The sequence below is a fragment of the Oncorhynchus clarkii genome, chromosome 10 (genome assembly GCF_045791955.1).
Source record: "Oncorhynchus clarkii lewisi isolate Uvic-CL-2024 chromosome 10, UVic_Ocla_1.0, whole genome shotgun sequence".
Classification (NCBI taxonomy): Eukaryota; Metazoa; Chordata; class Actinopteri; order Salmoniformes; family Salmonidae; genus Oncorhynchus; species Oncorhynchus clarkii.
The window spans coordinates 27390886-27410592 of NC_092156.1; the positions used below are offsets into that span (position 1 = coordinate 27390886).

Below are 19707 nucleotides of genomic sequence, written 5' to 3' on the forward strand. Positions count from 1 at the left end.
AAGAAAGAGCAAGACATTAAGAGTGGGATAGATGGGTAGAGAAAGAGAGCGAGAGAGAACGAGAGAGAGACAGACAAACAGACAGACAGACAGACAGGAGACGGCCCCTGACTAACATCCCCTGACATTAAGGTTGACGTTCAGACCTTTTTCCCCTCAGGAGACATACTGCAGGATATACACACTGGGTCCTGAGAGCATCACACACACACACATACATTTTTCCTTATACACACACAGGGGTCCTGGGAGCACATAATACACTCCACCCCGGACACACATACCCCACCACGGACACACACACACATTTTCCCTGGAGGGTGATACTACAGGTTACTTACGGGGTCCTGAGAACCCATCACCCACCACTAAATACACCACACACACACACACACTATGTTTTCCCCAGGGGAACCATGAATAAGGGCAGTAGGTTAGATTGAGATGATTTATTGTCTATTCATACCAGGAATAGAGCCAGAGGCAGACATGGGTTCAAATACTATTTGAACTCTTTCAAATACTTCTAGCATTTGATTTAGCCTGCCCAGACTGCCATGCAAGCAGAGTCTTCCATTGGTTTCACTGCAACAAAAGCTCAATCAAGCAGCCAAAGTATTTGAAAATAATTTCAAAAGTTTTTAAACCCAGCTCTGCCCAGAGTTGGGGGCTGGGAGACCAGGATGGTACGCAAACGCTTAACCCGCGTCACTCCCCTGAGCCTCATAAGAGTCCCAGTCACTTTTTCTCAGAGGGAACTCCCACACGGCTCCATATACACATGTACAGTTGAAGTCGGAAGTTTACATACACTTAGGTTGGAGTCATTAAAACTCTATTTTTCAACCACTCCACAAATTTCTTGTTAACAAATTATAGTTTTGGCTAGTCGGTTAGGACATCTACTTTGTGCATGACACAAGTCATTTTTCCAACAATTGTTTACAGACTATTGTTTCCAACAATTGTTTACAGATTATTTCACTTATAATTCACTGTATCACAATTCAAGGGGGTCAGAAGTTTACATACACTAAGATGACTGTGCATTTAAACAGCTTGGAAAATTCCAGAAAATTATGTCATAGTTTAGAAGCTTCTGATAGGCTAATTGACATCATTTGAGACAATTGGAGGTGTACCTGTAGATGTATTTCAAGGTCTTATCTTCAAATGCAGTACCTCTTTGCTTGACATCATGGGAAAATCCAAAAGAAATCAGCCAAGACCTCAGAGAAAAAATTGTTGACCTCCACATCTGGTCCTAACCTGAAAGGCCGATCAGCAAAGAAGAAGCCACTGCTCCAAAACCGCCATTAAAAAAGACAGACTACGGTTTGCAACTGCACATGGGGGGGGGCAAACATTGTACTTTTTGGAGAAATGTCCTAAATGTCCTATATATAGAACTGTTTGGCCATAATGACCATCGTTATGTTTGGAGGAAAAAGGGGGAGGCTTGCAAGCCAAAGAACACCATCCCAACTGTGAAGCACGGAGGTGGCAGCATCATGTTGTGGGGGTGCCTTGCTGCAGGAGAGACTAGTGCACTTCACAAAATAGATGGCATCATGAGGGAGGACAATTATGTAGATATATTGAAGCAACATCTCAAGACCTCAGCCAGGAAGTTAAAGCTTGGTCGCAAATGGGTCTTCCAAGTGGACAATGACCCCAAGCATACTTCTAAAGTTGTGGCAAAATGGCTTAAGGACAACAAAGTCCAGGTATTGGAGTGGCCATCACAAAGCCGACCTCAATCCTATAGAAAATTTGTGGGCAGAACTGAAAAAGCGTGTGCGAGCAAGGAGGCCTACAAACCTGACTCAGTTACACCAGCTCTGTCAGGAGGAATGGGCCAAAATTCACCTAACTTATTTTGGGAAGCTAACTGAAACGTTTGACCCAAGTTAAACAATTTAAAGGCAATGCTACCAACTACTAATTGAGTGTATGTAAACTTCTGACCCACTGGGAATGTGATGAAAGAAATAAAAGCTGAAATAAATAATTCTCTCTACTATTATTTCACATTCTTAAAATAAAGTGGTGATCCTAACTGACCTAAGACAGGGAATTTTTACTAAGATTAAATGTCAGGAATTGTGAAAAACTGAGTTTAAATGTATTTGGCTAACACCGAACCCAAACCGGCTGCGCACGTGCGCCATCGTGCATACATTTATTTTGTCCCCCCACACCAAGCGCGATCACGACACGCAGGTTAAAATATCAAAACAAACTCTGAACCAATTACATTAATTTGGGGACAGGTCGAAAAACATTAAACATGTATGGCAATTTAGCTAGCTAGCTTGCACTTGCTAGCTAATTTGTCCTATTTAGCTAGGTTGCTGTTGCTAGCTAATTTGTCCTGGGATATAAACATTGAGTTGTTATTTTACCTGAAATGCACAAGGTCCTCTACTCCCGACAATGAATCCACACATAAAACGGTCAACCGGTGTGGTCAGCCTATAAGGTGTATGTAAACTTCCGACTTAACTGTCGTCTACTGTAACTGTAGACGGCAGATAACAGTGTCTAAGTTCCCCTCTGGTTCAGGTCCAACCAGTTGACTCTACCTTCGTAGAGAGATGGGCCTGAAGGTGTTGACTGTCATTGTCCTGTATCTGTTTTCTGTCAACTGTACACTAACAAACACAGCATAGTAGCATACTTAGCCCGAGGCAACAACAGTCACATTCCGGAGAACAGAGAGGGTAGGAGAGGAGAGGTGAGAAAAGGAGCTGGTGAACAACATTCCATGGAATGTGTGGGTTTTAATCCCAATATGGCAACCAACTCCTGACACACACACACACACACACACACACACACACACACACACACACACACACACACACAGGGGGAGAGAGATCATGCAACTGACCCCAAACATCCCTGTAGCTAAAGTGTTCTGGCCCACTTCACACACATGCACACAGCGCACAAAACACACTCACGGTCATCTTTCTCGGGGAGTGCTTACATAACAGCGGAACATTAGTGGAAAGTATCCAGTGGTTTAATGAACTCCAGAGAGCTCTTCCACGTCAACTTATTGTAGGACAAGATAACACTGACAATATTGTTATGGGAAAGAGGAGAGGGAAGGGAGAGGAACATGGAAGGAGGGAGAGGGGCGAGGGAGAAGAGGGCTAGAATAGAGGAGAGAAATATGTAGGGAAGGTCACAAGAAAGGCATGAGGGGATGAAAAAGAGGAAGGGGAAGAGAAGGGGGGAATGTGGTGCAGAGCAAGAGAGAGAGAGCAAGAGCGCGAGAAGAAGGGAGAGAGAGAAAGAGAGGAAGACCGAGAGCAAGAGAAAGAGATAGATCGGGGGAACAGGGGAAAACTGAGAAACACATGGCAGGAACCAAGCAGGAAATGCAACATTCCAATCTAGAAAGGCCGCCCATCTCCCTCCCTCCCTCTGTGGCGGGAGAGAGCATGAAGCCCACTCTCCCTTGGTGTCCATTACTCTGGGGTCTGGCCTCTGAGATTCTCCCACAGCAGCACAACTGGGGAAGACCGAACCAGGTCAAGAAACTGACACACACACATACAACCTGTACAATCTTTCTCGCTCTCTCCCTTTACCTCTTTCCATATCCCCTTCTCCTTCGATTTTCTCCACATCCCTCACTCCATGGCTGGCCGTTGCCATGTTTAATATGAGGAGCTGGAACATGTTCCATTAAACATGGGAAGGGCTGGTTGAAAAGGCAGCAAAAATAAAGAGAACGAGGTAGAGGTGGGTGGAAAGAGAAAGAGAGAGAGAGCAGTCTCCACAGGGTCACATTACTTCACTCCAGTGAGGATACTCTTGGAATAATAAGGCGGCCATTGTTTGGATAGAGATGGGCGTCCGACCAGCTCTCTGTCACAATACCTCAATCTGTCAATCAGCGCCCTTCACTTTGCCTTTCAAAAACAGCAGCCCTGTGCCAGAGTATTCCCCTAATTCAGTTTGACCTACATATCAGAGGCATATCAGTTTACTGTTTTTCTGAAAGTCCTTTGTTGGGGAGAGAAGGAATTCAATAACTCTTCATTTTAATGACTCAAATCTCCAGTTCTGGTTGGTCAGGGAGGGTTTGTGGAGCTAACAGAGGGAAAGTGATTGTATCTGACTGTTTGAAGACCTTTGGCCCTCTCCCTAAATGAGAAAAAGTCGTCATAATCGGACCAAACCCGGCAGCAGCCATTTTGACAAAGCTGACATGCTTCCTCTCTCTGGAGCCCTTTCATTCCTTCTATTGCTCTCTTTTCCCAACTCAATCACAATCTCTGTAATGTGGTTTCATCCTCTCCGCAACACACACAAATGTTCCTGATACAGGCCCAACTTTTGGAAACACAGCAAACCCCCTCATCTGCACATATACAACTTCCTAAACCCCTTACCACATGTGCGCCACACACACACACACACACACACACAGTCTTAATGGGAAGCATGTGCTGTAGAGATGAGAACCCTCTTCATCTCCGTCACTCTGGCTGTGGATTGATTTGGCCTTCCTCTACTGAGTAATGGCAGGGACAATCCCCCCTCACATCTCTTCCTTCACCCTCTCTTCACCCCCACTTCACCCCTGTCTCCGTCACCTTGCCCCCTACTCCCTCTCACCCCTCCCCTTTATTTACCCCCTCGCCTCAGCCCTTTCTCTGGCATGTTTCTGGAGCAGCAGTGGTAAGAATATCACCCCCCCCATCTCTCTGGTCCTATAATGCCAGATTTACAATACAACGATCAATCACACGACTGACAGCAGAAGGAATGACTCAGACTCAATGCTCCATCCTACTCTGTCCCAGTAGACAATGAAACTACCACTGACATACATCACACATTATATGACTATATCGCTGGAAAATGTGCTTTTGATTAGAACTTCATCTGGATTCAGGAGTGAGTGAGATCATCCCATGACAGCAATGGGAATGTGATCGGGTCCTTGACAGGAAATGTTAATGTGTCCAAAACAAACTCCATCTGGAAGTGGAGCAGGACCAGGGTATCAGAGCAGGGAAGTGCTGGGATGGTTTCGTCCCACAACACTGATACTATACTGAGAGTGACACGTCCACCTGGAGACCTGGTGAATGAATGGTGCGGGGTGTATGTGTGTAAATGAGTGAGTGTGCATGTGTCTATTTGTGTGTGTGTGTGTCTGGCCATGCCTTTTGCATTATCCCCCTCACCCCTACCTCCCATGAGTTCCATGAGTCTCCCACACTGTGACACATTCCAGAGTGGTAGTGGCGGTCTGTTCCCTCCCTGGGGTTAGCAGGTACATTGCCCTGGCTCCAGTCACAGGCATTGGGTTACCCAGCCTCCCACTCTCCCAGCACCAAGGTATGCAATGGCTATTTTAATAGGCCCACAGTTCATGTCCCTCCTAAACGGTTACAGTATCACACCACCCATCGGGAAAAAGGAGTAGGAATGAAGAGCACTTCTTCTCATTCCTGCTGGGGGCTGGTGGGTCATCGAGTTGATTTCAACAGGTTGTGTGTGTGTATATGTGTCTGTGTGTGTGTGTCTTTCTGTGTGTGCGTGTGTGTGTGTGTGTGTGTGTGTGTGTGTGAGAGAGAGAGAGGGAGCACTGTGGCTCAGAGGGTGTTAGTAATTCACTGAAGTGGCATTTTCATTCATTAATGAGTGTAGTGATATTATTAAACAGATTGTGGATAACCTGCATCCATTGTGTACGTCGTGTGAGTTCAGAGGAAAACAATAGACATTTGGGTTATTCCTAGGCTGAGTAAGCAGATGGGACTTTGGGCCTCCTCTACAGAAGCGAGCGGGGGGGGGAATATGAGGGACTCAGATTTATAGGAAGTGACTAAGGAGTATGGAGATAGAAGGGGAGGCTGAGGGGGCAAGCAATTACATAGAGAGACAGCACTAGAGAGAGAACGAGAGAGGAGACGGAAAGAGTAAGACAGAGAGAAAGGGAGTGAGTGGAACAGTCAGACATTCCAGTGCTGTGAGTCAATGGTGCTAGGCACTGCTTTGGCAGACACTTACCACCACCTATACGACTCAACAAAGGCCCCAGGCTCCCTATTGGCCCGGCCACCATACAGAGAAAGGAAGGGGACAGGACACGGGAGGGATAATCAACACTGGTTCAGATCCAAACACACACTGAGACCAGACAAGAGACCAGAGCAGGTCATTGTTCTTTGTCATTTGAGCATTTCTTGGAATCCTGTCAAACGGCAAGAAACAAATCCCTGTACTGGCCCTCTGGTTAAAGAGAATAACCATGGCATTCCCTCTGGAATGTCTCTTAACAAACAAACACTTTCAACGGATATGGACTCTGGTTGGCTGGCCTGTCTTTGATGTAACTATATTTCAATGGGTTAGGTATGAATTGGGTAGGTGTAGGCCTAGTATCATTGAATTTGATATAAGATAAAAAATGAATGAAATAAATCCACTTCCCTCAACATCCCGTAAGGATTAGATCATTCCATAAGGCTTTGTGGCAAGTGGGTCAATTAAGAAAATAAGGGTACATATGTTAGACTGTCACTAGTGTGTAATCAAGAGTGGACTAAACAGAACAATTCACAACTTCCCTTTAATGGGGAAACAACGACTACATCTCATATTTAGCTTAGAATGACAATTAATGTTCTTAACCCTGGGCAACATGGGCTTGGGAGGCTCACGGGGATATTGGTATCCACAGTACTCCACATATCAGTTTTTAACTCAAAACTATTACATAAATGCACTGTAATTTAAGCTTTAAAACTGCCCAGACTTGGTTCATCCAGCCATGCTCTGCAGATGTCATAGTAAATCTCCTTGTAGACTATATGTACCACACTAGAGTTGTGTTCTGATTTTGAGCGGGTCCCTGATGAATCTGTTATCACAAAAAAGGTCCCTGGCCCAAAATGTTTACAGACGTACAGTTATGAATATATCTACTGTTCCCTGGAGGAGGGAACGAGTTATAACATACTATGGGGGAGTCAGCGACAAATCATACTAATCACCTGAAGAAAACTGAAATCATGCCCAATGGATGCCGAGCCCACTCTCGGAAGCCCTGCCTTCTTGGCTATAATACCGGGGCTCGCATTAATTTCCTCAACTCAGTACAGCTCTTCAGAGAGCCCAAACCCCCTGCTCCCAAAAGGGGTTACAGAAAGATAAATGCGCAACCTGTGCACTGCCTAACACCCACTCCAGAACCCAGCCAAAATAACACTATGAGCCAAACTGGTAGCGGTAACATCCAAGCGATAATACCTCACAAACGTATGTGGGGAACCCCAAATCCCTGCAGCACAGATAACACCAATTGTCATACCCCTGAACAGTGCCCAAGAAGCCACCACACCCTTAGTGGAGTGAGCATGCACACCGCTAGGCAACCCTTGTCCGTTGCGGTCATATGCCAGACACTGCTTAAAAAAGCTCCCTACCCCGATCTGGATTAGCTAACAGACAAAAAGCTGTACACAAACGCACATATCCATGGTCCAATCCATATACATGCATAATGTGCACAGCAGAGGCTCAAATGGAGGCTCACAAAGAGCGTCCAGGATCAACGTCAGGTCCCAGATCGGTGCCATAGGCTTAGACACTGGGCCAATGCACGTCATTCAGAAACCGCATCACCAGAGGATGAAAACCCAGGGTAGAGCTGTCAATCTCTACATGACACGCCGAGATGGCTGCCATATAAACCTTCAATGTGGAAAAAGGCCCTGTTCAAAAAGCTCTTGCAAGAACATCAAAATGTCCACCAAAGAGCTCTGAAAAGGAGAAACTCCTTGAACCTGACAAGCCCTTCTGTGTATACAACCCGCCGACTATGGTCGTAATCATGTTCGAGGGTAAACTCCTGGCCGTCAAATGCAACCTTTCAGGGGCCAAACCCACAGATCCCATATCTGCAGTTGTGGGTGAAAAACTCTCCTGTGTGCCTGGGACAATAGATCCCGACGACACGGAACCCTCCACGGGTCCCCGCCCAACAGGTGGATAATTTCTGGGAACCAGGGTTCAGATCAACAGATCCTTCTGACAAACCCTCTCCACAGTGGCCTGAATCAGGCCCACCGAAGGAAACTCATAGAGCAGGATGTCCCTGATACACCAAAGAATCCATTCCCAACGGAGAGCCCAGATCCCTCATTGAGAAGAATAGACAACAATTCAAATTTCATGCTATGTGCAAAAAGCTACATCAGCCCTGCCGAACCGGTCCCATATTTGGGCAACCACCGAGGGGTGCAGTCTCCACTCAGTAGAGATAGGATCCCTCTAGAAAGTAGATCCGCATCCACGTTGAGAGATCTGGGAAGATACATCAACCTGGCGACGTTAAATGCATACGAGCAGATAACGGGACAGGTTTAGGAGAGAGAGAGACCCCGTCCTCCCCTACCTGTTGATGTACACTACCACTGTCCTGTTGTCAGACCTTACCAACACATGCTGGTCCTCCAAAATCGGCGCTGTTGCCCTAATCCCTCTATCCAAATATCCCACACATAGCACTCCCAATCCCAGTAAGGTTATGTCTGCCATGATCACCCTGCGGCCCATGTGAATACCCAGCAACAGCAGTCTTGGGTCCCTCCAAGGAGTCAACGCCCTTAGACATGACGCGGATACCTCGAGCAACCAATGGCAGTGGTGAGATGCGCCCAGACGCGTAGCAATCACCAAGCACTGAAACAAGCACATCAAGTCCCAAAAGCACCACAGCTATCATAAGAGGCCATCAGACCCAATAACCGCAGGTACAAGCGAAAAGGCACAGAGTGCCCCAGCCCAAGACCATAGACCCCACTGTTCCAAGAACAATACTTACCTTGCAAGCCTTGAATGTCAGAAGTCTTAAAAGGAACCACAAGTCCAAAACAACAGCACACGTGCTACATAAAATCGACCAAAAACCACAGAAAACCTGCAGTAACCAGGAAACTGTGTACTTGTGCGCTGCCATGGCAGCCCAGGGCTGAAGGCGACTGTTTGGGAAAAACACATGATTCGGAACCGAGTCCAAAACGCGACCCAGAAACTGAATGCGCTAAGCCGGAGTCAAACAACTTTTCTTGTGATTTACTATGAACACCAGAGTGGCAGTGTGGAGCTCCACCTGTTCCCTCGACTCCACTACAACCAGCCAATCGTCCAGATAGGCCAATACTCTGATCCCCTGGCACCTGTGCCAAAGCCGCCTCCATCACCATAGAAAAGGTGCAGGGCAATAGGGAGAACCTCAAAGGCAGAACCAAAAAGGTGTAGGCCACACCCTCAAAACGAAACCGCTGTTGGGAGGATATATAGCCACATGAAAATATGCATTCTTCAGATCTATGGATGCAAACCAATCACTGGGACTGCTCTGTACTCCTGAAACAGGGACCACCCGAATAGCCTGCTTTTGAAAGAGAGAGGCAATGTCCTCTCTCAAGACAAGCGCTAGGACCTCAGGGACCCTTGACATAATACTGCCACGAAATGGAGGAGAACGCACAGCGAACTGCAGACCGTACACCTTTCGTCACTATCCTCATCCCCCATGGCAAAATTGTCTGCCACTGACAGAGCACGCTGCCAGGCACTACGGCAACCAGTAACTTTCCCACATTAACCAAAGCACTTTGGAGCACTGTTGCCACAGTAACAGACGAATCCGCTTTACACTCCGCTCTCCTTCAAACCAGCATGGCGTCTGTGCCAAGACGTCCAGAAGCACCAACATGGTCAAAACAGAACTTGATGCCGTGAGCAACCCGCCTTTGGCCTGGACCCTTTCCTTCACACCTTGGGAACTGCCGAACCACCTCCATGAAGGATTTTCCTAGGTAAAGGACCCGAAGAGCTGTTTTATTTTTTCCTCGAAACGGGCCTGTAAGGACTCCATAGCCGAGCCAAACAACCTTTTTTTGAGAAACTGGCTCATCAAAATACAACTGCCTGTCCCTCTCAGGAATACAGGACAATGTCAGTCAGAGGTGGCGCTGAGTCACCAGCTTCACCACCATACACTTTCTCCACAGCCATGATAATACAGCGGGATTAGACACAGCACATATTTTGTCGAGAAGCTCTTTAACTGGCTTCTCCGTCTCCATGGTGCTATTCCGCTCCTGCAGCATATTGATATGATACATCTGCAGCATCCACCCCTAGGTGATCTGCCGCTCTACGACACAGCGCCATCAAAGGTACATTAACCACCAATGGTTCACTCTCCCCTGCCGAATCCAAAGCTGGGGTTTTAGGCTGTCATCTGATTCACACTCTGGAAACCCTCCAGAGCCAACCAGGGATAGTATACCATCCTAACACTCTGAACATTGCCAGAGAAACCAGGATAACACCCGTATCAACTAACCACCACTGCTGCCCTCTCCTGACCACACGGGAAGAGCCTTTGCCAGCAGCCCCAATCTTTCTCAATATCAGCACAACGCCCAATGGAAGTTTAACCAAGCCGGAGACAATGGTCACACGAACAAGTCCGAGCCAAAGCCTCCTGAGCATGTTTCCAACCCTGGTAAAGAGAACGGCACTCATGATTATCTTACATTTTTTCATTGTGAAACCACATGCCCCGGGGCACGGTTGGAGGTTCAAACTCAGCTGGTTAGCCTTTTTGAACATACTCTTACCTGGCCATCTTACTCAAGCAAGGAAGCACTGGCTACACAAGCAGAGTAGGAAGTAGTTTGCTTTTAGCAAACACAAAAATATATAAAGACCCAAAACTTGCAACATCTAGGGGGACGACTACTCTCTCCCCACTAGCAGAAACCTAAGTCGGAGCCGAATCTCTTAGTCTTTGCGTACTTGAAACTTTGTAAATTACATGACACGCTCTTCGTTCAGGCGAGTGAAGAGCGAAGAATATAGGAAATGAATGCGAACCCTGGTATTATAGCCAGGAAGGCGGTGCTTCCAATGGCCCAGCTCGGCATCCATTGACCCATTCGTTTTCAGGTGAATATGATTAGTCGTTGACTCCCCCATAGTATGTTCTACAAAGTGACCAGCTAAAAGGAAACCCCTGATGTAAAGCATACTTATAGTCTATAATGATACAAGTTATTTAACACGTTTAGTCTACATGTCCTTTCTCTGACTATACTAACCCTTCTCCTAGCTGAGACATTATGTGTGCCAGCCCAGCTATCCCCCTGACTACTACTAGCCTACCACATTCATGAGGAGGATAGGGACATCTGTGAACCTACAGGGGATAACGTAATTTAACCGGAGTCTCCACACAGGCAAACAGAGCTACCCCATGGTATTATCACACAACAAAGGCTAGAGGTTGAACGTGAGTGAAGATACATGTAGACTGATAATATGCTCACACTGATAAAAGGTTAATTCATCTTGTTCTGATAAAGTAGGAAAGCTTTTTGAGGACCTCCACAAGCTAAATTAAATGGTCCCATGTCTATGTCTTTACTACTGTATTATATATGCATAATTAAAGGCATGCAATGTATTTATAGAAGGCAATGCTCAGAACTGAGCACAGGACACAAAAATGCATGAAAGGTACAGTAGTCAATTACAGGATATATGGCTGGCTCATTTGGAATTAATAAAGGGGGTGGGGTATTGTATTGGTAACTACTGAATAAACGTGGGGCAGGGCAACATAGAACATTGTATGCTGTAACATAGTGTCAATGTACTGCTACAGTACATCACATTTGTCGAGAGAGAAAGAGAGAGCGAGAAAGAGTAAACATGGTCAATCCTTCCAGTGCCAATACAATCCCAATAAAAAGGTAACAACACACACACATCTGCAGACTGTCAAAGTCACGGTGTCAGGGTAGGCTGACACAGGTGTGTCCAAACATGAGCATCGTCTGATCACTGTTATTTCCACGGAAATGTCTACAAATGCATCTTGGACTACTGTTTAGCTCTCTACACAAACATACCTCTGGTAGCGTGACCAACAAATGGCCTATCCAATCATACACTTTCACAAGTCATGGCAAACAATATAAGCAAATGTTTACAGTAGCCTAGACTATTCCGTTATGTAGTCGTGTCTACCTTTCAATGAAACTTCACAGAAAAACTACTACACCACTGCTCCGTTGTTGACGTCCCTGCTCGGGTATTTCCAAAGATTCGATGAAGAGCAAAATTTCTCAAACTATTCTAAAAAATGATGATACGACTAATCCATGTTACTTCACGGGTTTCCTTCGAATAGCATGCTACGTTTGCTCTTATCCAAGATAATAACGCGTATGCGTCCCTTCCCATTTCAACTGCTTAAAACGTTGAGGAATATTTTTTTCCACTTGACTGCGCTACGAAGGGAATGCATAAAATAATGGCCCCCTTCTACAAACCGCGGCAGCAGTGTATGCATCTGAGACCGGGCAAGTGCAACCCCCAACCCCCTCATTGGAAAGAAGTTTTCAGGAGGGAAATCCCTCCTTCTCCAGTCTGCTATAGGAAGTAAGACAATTTTGACGGCTTTTCTGTTGGCTTTTGGAATCGTCGCTCATGCAATAACAAAAAAATGACAAAAGCATTTTTTGTAAGTTAGGGTATCAACTCTGCGGGCCTGTCCCAAAGCCACTCCAGGACCGAACGGGTAGATAGATGGTTGCTCCAGTCACTATTTTTACGCATCGTGTAGTTAGTTACCTACCCAATCAGTGTCTCTCCTATTTCACTTTATACGACCTTTTCGACGTGAAAATGGTTGCAAGAGTAAAATATATGTCCGTAAATGTACTGTATCTATATGAGAAGTTTCCATCTTTACAAACGCACATAGACTTGTGGTATTGTTCACCGGCTTTTATTAATTAAGTCATCCTGTGTAGTACAGATGTGCCTTTATACCACAGGATAGAGACCGCTTTGGAAGTTGAAAGAGAAGGGCAATAAGCACGTGAAGATAAACGAGTCTCCAAGCTTCAGTTTGAAATCGATAATGCATGGTCTGATGATTCAGACAAAGTCAAATATATACGGAGTTAAGTATCTAAATATATGCATTTGGAAACGTTATGTCTCCAAGACAGGCATGCAACTTGTATGATGAGAGGCATCTCCCTCATCTGTCAATGATTGTGGTCCAAAGGTGCAATAGCAGCACATCTCAAATTCCTCTCCCAACTGTACAAATGCTACAGGCCAAGTCCGTGTTTTGTAATCCAAACCAACTCTACAGATACCTGGGAAATCGAAGTATTAGGCCAACACATGCCATTATTATTTGAGAAGATTTTTTTCCTCGAAACACGAGGAGCATTATGGGGGAATAGCAACTGAGGAAATAAAACAATTCAGAGCCAAAACATATAATGCATTTGAATCAAGACAAAGTCAGAATATTCTACTGGGAGAGGAAAGTGAATTGCACCATGGAATGCCAAAGTGATTAAAATGTATTGATACAGTCCACTCCTGATTTCCGATAAGTGCACTTTAGATAACGGGCAATTCCACGATAATGGAATAATGCTTTGACTCAGATTTTTCACATTAAATTGTTTGCCAAACAAACCATACATCTCTATGCACAATGACTTCTTTGAAGAATTTACACACAAAAAAAAATCACAAAAGCACATTTACTGGAAATGTGCAGATGCAAAGTTTGTTAACAGAATTACAGTATAATCTCCTTCAGGTTTTTTATGCAACTACAAAACTCTTAAATATCTGCTCCGAATTGATTTTCAAAGATGTCTTACTGAGCTCCAGTAGGTAAAGTGGATTTACATCCGGTAATGGAATTATAATAACAGAATTACATCATTGGTCCCTGATCTGTAGTATATAGAAATGCATAACTATGGAAATTAATATAATTATCTTCGTGGTGATGAATCCTGAATAGGTACACAAAGGTAGAAATGTGCAATATCTTTATTTTGCATACTTGGGTATTATTCTACACACGGGCTATTATTGTAATGAGCTCCTCCCCCAAACAAGACCACATGTGGTTGGTTCGGACCAGACCAAATCTGAAACAATCAGACATCTTCACAAGTTTGGACATCACAGTAAAGCACAGTAGAGTTCAGTGCAGTAAAGTAGATATGTTGAGTACAGTACGATATACTCTACTCTAGTGTGCTCTACTGTACTGAACTCTACAATACTGCACTGTCGTAGCATGACTATCATTAAATGTGAAGACTTATATTATCAAATCAATTATCTATATGTAATTATTCCTTATGTGATTAAACTAATCATGTAACTTTAATTAACTAGGAAGTTGGGGCACCACGGGAAAATGTTTATAGAGTCTCTATTTCCCAAATTAACTCTTCAGATATTTTCATATCTTATCGATTACAGTCTTCTATTAAGTATTATTACCTCATCAATCTTATACCTGAATGTTGCAAACACCTTGGATATCTGCACGAACCCTAACATAAATCATGAATCAGCGATATACAAATTGGCTTAATTATTTATTTACTAACTAACTAATCAATCACATAATTACATAAACACACAGTAGGTCATACATTGGTTACTAACATGACACAAAGAAAAATCCCTCGTGGACGAAACCGATATGATGCCTTGGTAGAGAAAGGAAAGGGGTGGGGACAGCTCAAAAGTGGGAAATTCAGAGTTGATAACTACACTCATGGAAATGCTAATACTTTGAACATGAACAACCACTCATTCGAAAATAAATAGCAATTTACACATTTACGAGTGTATGCCTTTGTTGTCCCTCTCTGTGATCTCCAGTCTGTCTGCTTGATAGATTGTCGACAGAAAGTCTCTGGTTTGTCCACCAGAGATCAAAGTCTTTCGTAGATGTATCTTGTTATAATGGATACATCAGAGTACAATTTGGTAATTCGACCGGATGCGTTTACCAGACTAAAGTACTTAAACAACTACAGCCTGAATAATTGTTCTTTAGTTTGTAGATTTCTTAGTCATTTCAACGTGGGAATGATCTCCCCATTCTCTGGCCTTGTCCTTTGGTAGAGTTGCGAACCATTTCAACATGTAGCGACAGCTGCCATGTTTTCTGGTCTAATGTCAATTTTGTCGGAAGTGGGTTTTATACTTAGTAGAAAATTGGGCGTTCCATGCCGCCCTGTAATAGCTGTGCTTACCAGAGCGTGGCCACTGACTGATCCTAAATTACTATGAAAAACGATTTTCTTTTAGAAAACTAAGATCACATTGTTATCTTTCCAAAAGTATCCCTATACTCAATCATATATTTTTTCAACATTCAGATGCAAATCCCATAATTGAGATGTGTATACAAACAAAGAAACAGTAATGTTTGTCTCCTGTCCTCCTGAGGTCACCAATTGAAACAAGCTCGACATGACTGTTCCTTAAGTGTCCATGGACCACTCCAACTGCTTGTAATACAGAAATACTGTTCAATTATTCAACCTTTTGATGTCCAAGTGTCTCTGTGTTTAACAGTCACATTCCAATCTCGATACTACAGAGCCCGGAAGCAGAGTAGGATTGAACACCTTGTCGACCTTTCGGTTACTGGCCCAACGCTCTAACTGCTAGGCTACCTACCGCCCCTCTACTCTACTGTAATGTAGTGTCCAAACTGGTTGGTAGAGAGAATTTTGCAGTTTTATAGCTTATGTCCTGGAATTCTTCAAATTTTGTCATGGGTTTCAAAGAAAATGTAATTTTCATGAAATTCTATACATTTTGCCATGTCTAATGTGTATTAATGTGATATTTGAGTGACTAAAAAATTACAACAATATACATGGGATAAAAAATCGAAATAAAAATACATCAGCTGGACATGGGTTAGTTGATCTGGACATTTCTAGCTCTCTAAGGTCTGCAATGACCAACATGACAAGAGGAACTGATGATGCACTACCCAATTTCGAAATTGCACCTTGTGCATTCTACTATTACAACTTCCAAGAGTATGTTTAAAGCCAGACTGAGTGAGTGGGGGGGGGGGGTGTACAGTTACAAGAGGACAAGGCATCATACCCTGGGCGGTTCTGAACAAAATGAGCCGGTTTGTTTATTGTGAAGAAAAGTTGCCGTGGCACACACACCTGGATGCACTCGAGACTCATTTCTATGCGCGCGAAAATTACCATCTGTTTCTCTGAATTGCCTTGTGAAAGCAGAGTACGCCCAGAACTCACTTCGTCACTCCTCCACCAGGCTGACTTCCTTCCATTGCGTCCTGGGGCATCAGCTGGCCCTGGCCCCGTGGCCAGACCGAGGCCCCTGCAGTGGACAAGTGGTTTCGGTGCATAGAGGAGGTTTGCAACGCTGCCCATGTGAGGCTCCAGCGTGCCATCCACCACCAGAAGGAGCAGGTGAATGCCACCGCAGTAAGGCTCCCATGTTCCATCCTGGTGATCGCGTCTAGCTCTCCACCAGGAACCTGCTACTCCTGGTACTGTCACGCCTACTCCTGCTCGACGTTGCCGGTCTACTAACCACCGCCCCTGGCAATCATCATTACGCACACTTGCTCCCCATTATTACGCACACCTGGACCTCATCATCACCTTGATTACCTTCCCTTATTTAGCCCTCAGTAGCCTCAGTCATCAGGCAGTATTGGTTTGTTTTCATTCACGATCTGTACGCTTCTCATGTTTTTTTTATCTGCATTCTTCATTATCAAACTCACCTTCTGTGCCTGTTTCCTGACTCCCAGCGTATAGGGGACATTATGGTTACTACTAATAAATAGTAATATTTTTTAGCTAAGAATATAATATAATAAACAATTAAATAAAAGGCCAGATTTTATTGTCATTATATGCTAAAATATTTTGGAAATATGCACGGGTGGCTGGTGAGGCATCTCATTGTTTGGATGATGGCCCACGCCAATCTTGATACCAACTAAGGCTGACTTCTTTATGGAACAATACAGCCTGGCTGGTTCCTGAGGAGAAGAAAAAAGGAGCAAAAACACGAGTTAATCTTCAGAAATAAGCATGAGTTAATCTGCCAAAATGAAGACAAAATGCTATGCATAATTATTATGATGTAAATTATAAGAACAACTTACATCCAGTTGTCACTAGCAGGGAAAGAGAGATTATCTGCCTCTGATAGTTAGGTTACTGCCAGACTGAACAAAACATAGAGACCATGTTAAAAGTAATGTAATGATTAACTAGGCTATTGAATCACCAAGACTAATTACACAATTTATTATAAATAATTTAGATACAAACTTCCTCTCAGTCAGCTCTCTGCCCATCACCTGCATTCAAAAGAGGTCAGCAACAGTCTTCTAATGGCTTCATGAAACATAGTCCCCTCACCTCAACACCTCACACTGAAATACTCAAATAAAAAGTAACAATTATCTCATTGGTAATGTCAGGCTGGGTCTGTAGCTCTATTCCATAATAGAAAAAGTATGTATGTTTGTAAGAGTTAGCTAACTATCTGGTAAAGTGGTTAATTAAAGTAATCTAGCTTTTTCCTGTCAAGCTAGCTTGCTAGCAAAGTTAGCTAGCTAGCTAGCTTACAAACAGTGTTCAAATTCTAATAACACTTTATCTAGCCTAGCTATAGTTTATCATATGATTTTGGCTTCATATATTTGAATTTATTAATCAACTTTGCTTACCTTAATAAAATGAAAAATAATGTGCTTATTGGTTCAACCATTGTCCTCTTGCATCATCATGCTGGAATGAGTCCCAGTCGGAATTAGATAGATCGTCACAACCAGCCCGCCTTTGGGGAAAACAACCTGTGGTTGCCTCGCTAGGTTACCCTTTTGTCTCACACAAAAACTTCACCTTTTTTAAACTCAATCTTCTTGTTTTCTGCTTGTTTTCGTCAATTACAAAACTACATTTAAGTACAACATGTCAAAATGTTTCTACATTTCCTGCTCCTGAGCATGCTCACTACTTAGAAAAACGTAATATTGTAGGCTTTCCCTCATGCCCCTTTTCATGAAGGTGCTAGCAGCCACGTGAGTGAGTGCTAGCTAGCTACCGACCAGAACAATGAACTAGCCAAGACCACCACCTGCCCTCCAGGACACCTACAGCCCCCGATGTCACAGGAAGGACAACATCCACCCGAGCCACTGCCTGTTCACCCTGCTATCATACAGAAGGCGCGGCCAGTACAGGTGCATCAAAGCTGGGACCGAGAGACTGAAAAACAGCTTCTATCTCAAGGCCATCACACTGTTAAATAGCCATCACTAGCACATTAGAGGCTGCTGCTTATATACATAGACTTGAAATCACTGGCCACTTTAATAAATGGAAAACTAGTCACTTTAATAATGTTTACATATTTTGCATTACTCATCTCATCTGACTTTGTAGTCGATTCTATTCTACTGTATCTTTGTCTATGCCACTGACTTTGCTCGTCCATATATTTATATATTCTTAATTCCATTCCTTTACTTAGATGTGTGTGTATTGGGTATATGTTGTGAAATTGTTAGATATTACTGCACTGTCAGAGCTAGAAACACAAGTATTTCTCTACACCTGCAATAACATCTGCTAAACACGTGTATGTGACGAATAACATTTTCTTTAATGATTTGACCAGCAAAACCAACAGATGAACTATACAGCTAAAATTAGTGAGTGGAGTTACAAACGGGTCCCCATTTTCCATGCCAAATAACCTGAAGCCATAAGGCTCATCCTGCAGGCTCTATTTCCCTAAGTTAGAGTTTTGAGAAATGTTGGTCTGGATTTTTTACCTGGTTACACGTACAATTAACAACAAAGCAGCTTTTTTGGCATGTTTTGTTATTTCTGTATGACAAAAAAATCTACAAGGAAGTTGGTTCTTTTACAAATGGGGGTCAATAAGAAAGAATGTTTGTTGGGGTGGGATACGTGTGGGATGTGGGTTGTCCATGGGTGGCTTTTGACCATTTTATTGGATTCCACTTTACTCAAAAGGTAGGAAGAGGTTTGGTCCAAATCGGATGTTGGGTACAGATGTACTTTATTTGTTGAATATTATGTGAATCCTATAAAACAAAAGGGCCAATTTAGGTGCAATCAATTAGCGGAATTTCTCAGAAATCCAAATAAAATTTCAACAAAATAATGTTTCAGAAACTACAGAAACGATTTCAGAACAATCTGTGATGGTGGGTGTCATGGCTTGTTGAAATGACATGGAATGACTCAAGGAAGCTAGAATGCATGATTAGACAGTAGCATTGAGGAATGTCACCCATCGCAGACAAATTGACTGCAAAAGCATCACTGACAAGAGTCAAGATTCATTAGATCATTCAACAAAAGACATAACACCTCACTCATTATGTGATATGGAAGTAGGCCAAGGTAGACCGTTTCATTCGCCACTCAACAATATTATCCTACCCTCAGTAGTAGACTATATGATTGTTTGGTTTCCCATTCAAGCCCACCAAAGGCTTGCAGAACTTTACAACAACTATTCCTTATGTGCGTTCAATAGAAATCGAATAACATTAAAGCTTTTTGAAGGGATATGTCTGAAAAGTTATAGCCTACCTTATATCCTAACTCACTTAACATTGAATCGCTGACTTCCAAGAGATCCAGGCCGGTGATTTTATGTGAGAGAAAAGAGAAATGTGTTTGAGGACAATGCTGAACACCATCTCTTGTAGGCTACATTACAGCCAAAATGTAGCCTATGGTAGGGATGCTGTTTGGCGAATGCTGTGCA

At 43.6% G+C, this 19707-nt stretch overlaps 1 protein-coding gene across 2 annotated transcripts in view; it reads right to left on the minus strand.

Annotated features, from left to right (window-relative positions):
- LOC139418209 (angiomotin-like) overlaps positions 1–12424 on the minus strand; it is a 58403-nt gene extending 45979 nt beyond the window's left edge. Inside the window, exon 1 of one of the 2 annotated variants that reach the window (XM_071167489.1) lies at positions 12079–12424. The gene's annotated coding sequence lies outside the window, so the exon portion shown is untranslated. The remainder of the gene's footprint in view (positions 1–12078) is intronic. The other variant, XM_071167487.1, reaches the window with a different exon arrangement.
- Between the last annotated feature and the right edge of the window lie 7283 nt (positions 12425–19707).